Genomic DNA, 3,037 nt, shown 5'->3' with positions numbered 1-3,037 from the left:
TGTGTGTGTGTGTGTGTGTGTGTGTGTGTGTGTGTGTGTGTGTGTGTGAAATAATAATGAGTGACTACTTATGAGCTTCCAGATTCACTGGTTCTGGCAGATATTTGTAAAACTCTTTCACAAGCTCTCTCCTGACTAGCCGAAGTAGGGCATCCAATCTACAGTTGTGGAAAACCACATTAGCTGAAATAGACATAACACCCACACTTTTTTATTAGCATTGTTGCTTTCACCAAATGCTTGTTCAGCTCTTAGTTATCTTTCAAAACCTGCTCAGGCATTGCCTTCTCAAGGAGCTTTCTTTAGCCACACTTCTTACTCCCTCTCCTCCCCTAATGCTTCATTTCTCTTGTACTATTTCTAGACTGCATATTTCTACATTGAAACCGTTCTCCGCATTCTGTCTATGTGTCTGCCTCTCCTACTAGTATGCGAATATCTAGAGAGAATAGATGTGATTTTGCTGGTAGCCCTCCACCTAACAATGAATGGCAAAGAGTAGGAGCCAAATAAGTGGACTTTTGCTTGACCTGACTGCAGTCATTTTTATAGAGTGCACCGGCAGCTCCAGAAGCATACTGTCCTCTTGGTGCAGGATATCTGCCATTGATGTTTTATTTATTTTCTGACTCAGAAAGTTTCTTCAAGGCTGGTTCCGATCTATTGTGAAATATCCTTTTTGTGAGCCACTTCCCATTCCATTCCTTAACACAGATATACACATGGCCCAGGCAGAGTGTTTCTTTGTGCATTCTAGGCAATGATGGGAAGTGAAAATACTACACTGTGCGAAGTCTAAAACCAAATTTTTTTTCTACTGCTTCTTGGATTGAAATTAGGGAGTATTTCACAACCAATGACATCTTATAATTATGATTAGCAATGTTTTTTTTCGTTTTTAACAGTACCTGAATTAATATGTCTTATCATTGATGATATCTTAAGTACTTATAAAAGAAGTCTTACTGGTCGCCAGCCCAGTCCTGCCAGGTTATATGAAAATTTGGGATATGTTTCAAGTGCTACATTAAAAATAAACCAAAACAGAAACAGACTTTGTAGAATAGAGTGAAAGGGTGAACCTTGAAGAATCAGAGGGCAAGGTTCACATGCTATTCATTGTTCTGTCCCTGGCATCTGATCTACTATGCACATGGCACATATTTGTCACTTAAAACACAAAAATAATTGCTAACAGTCTTTGAGTCCTTACTATGCAGAGGTCATGGTGTTTTAAGTACTTTTCATATGTGAGCTCATTTAATTCTCAGGACAACTCTTTGAGATGGTTCCATTATGATTCCATTTTTCAGATGCATAAAGTCCAGCTGAGGATAAATAGGTGACTTGCTCTGAGTCCCATAGGTAGTAAGTAAGTGGCAGAGCTGTGTTGGACCCCAGGGCCATTTGACTTTAAAGACAATGTTCCTATGTTCTGTGCAGCACTTTCTCCCTAATGAATATTTATTTTTAAAAAATGCTATTTCTACTGATTTTGATGGCTATTTGCTTGGGTCCCCCACCCCCAGTTTCCATTAGTCATTAAATGCTTATCTAAGATTAATATTTAGATAAATATTGCTAATTTCTAATAAATAGTTCATTGGAAAATATTTTCTTTATTTAATGTTCATAGGCAAAATCCTATCAAAAATAAAAGTCCTAGCCAGACACGGTGGCCCATGCCTGTAATCCCAGCACTTTGGGAGGCCAAAGCGGGAGGAGTGCTTGACCCCAAGAGTTCAAGACCAGCCTGGGAAATATAGTGAGACTCTGTCTCTAAAAAAAAAAAAAAAAAAAAAATTAGCCAGGTTTGATTGCACACAACTGTAGTCCCAGCTACTTGGGAGGCTGAGGCAGGAGGAGTGCTTAAGCCTAGGAGGTTGAGGTTGCAATGAGCCCTGACCATACCATTGCACTCCAACTTAGGTGTCAGAGCGAGATCCTGTCTCAAAACAAAACAAAAAAACCAACTCTCAAAAAAGCCATTTGTGATTATGATGGTATTGTATTCCACAGAAGAGATATTGTTGAGAGAAAATTTTTTATAAGTAGGAAAAAATGCAATCCCTGTTTTGGAGAATTGTCACACTTGAGTTCCCTGTGAGAAAACAAATAAAGTTCAGTGGGCTTTATTAACCTCCTCTGTTGGGGCTGAGATGTGCTTTTCTTCCCAACACTAAGAATCTCAGGCATAATCTTAAGAAGTCACTGATGAAATTGCACTTCAGATACAAAAGATTCTGTTAGACTGCTCACTTTTTTCTCTTTCATTCATTGCAGAGGGTCAGAACTAGAGGTGGTGGAGTGAACACCATACCATGCAATGGAAGAAGCACTGGCTTAGACCAAGCTTGAGCATGCACCACCATCACCTGGAGGGCTTGTTCCAACATGGATGGCTGGGCCCACCCCCAGAGTTTCGGATTTATTAGGTTTGTGCTGGGCCTGAGAATGTTTATTTAAAACAAATTTCTGGATGCTACTGGTTCAGTTGCCACACTCAGACCCACTGGCCTTGAGCTTGGAAGATGTGGGTTTTATTCCTGGATTCCACAGTTTGCTAGCTGTCACTTAGAGAATTTAAATTACTTACCTAAGTCTTGGTTTCTTATTTGCAAACTACCTGTTCTACCCATTTTATAAGACTTTTGTAAGGATAAAGTAAAAGAATACATATGCAAATTATTGAAAAATCTGTCACTGCTGTTATTGCTAGTATTATTGTGAAAGAAGCTGTAGATTTATGTCATCCCCAGACAAGAGTTGACAGAACGTTTGAGTTGCACAAGGCCTGCTGGAGCACTTCAAAGAATTCCAAATGAATCTTGATTGCATCATGGAATGTACAGCACTGGGGCCCTGGGGACCATCATGGAACATGAGTGAAGACAAGATAGGTTCTATTGTCCTCCAAACCTGCAGATGTGTGTTCAAATCCTGACTCCACGGGGCTTGACTCTGTATCCCATCTGGAAAAATGGGAATAAAAGTGCCTACCTTACTGGTTTATTGTGAGGACTATTTGAGATAATGT

At 39.7% G+C, this 3,037-nt stretch overlaps 1 long non-coding RNA gene across 1 annotated transcript in view; it reads left to right on the top strand.

The window, feature by feature from the left end:
- The window catches only part of LOC111525530, a 9,800-nt gene extending 7,104 nt beyond the window's left edge, over nucleotides 1-2,696 (top strand). The window contains exon 2 of the long non-coding RNA XR_002726136.1: nucleotides 2,284-2,696. This is a non-coding gene — a long non-coding RNA (uncharacterized LOC111525530). The remainder of the gene's footprint in view (nucleotides 1-2,283) is intronic.
- Nucleotides 2,697-3,037: the final 341 nt, after the last annotated feature.

The sequence above is a fragment of the Piliocolobus tephrosceles genome, chromosome 5, assembly GCF_002776525.5.
Source record: "Piliocolobus tephrosceles isolate RC106 chromosome 5, ASM277652v3, whole genome shotgun sequence".
In the NCBI taxonomy this organism is placed as follows: domain Eukaryota; kingdom Metazoa; phylum Chordata; class Mammalia; order Primates; family Cercopithecidae; genus Piliocolobus; species Piliocolobus tephrosceles.
This window is presented reverse-complemented; position numbering and strand designations above follow the sequence as displayed.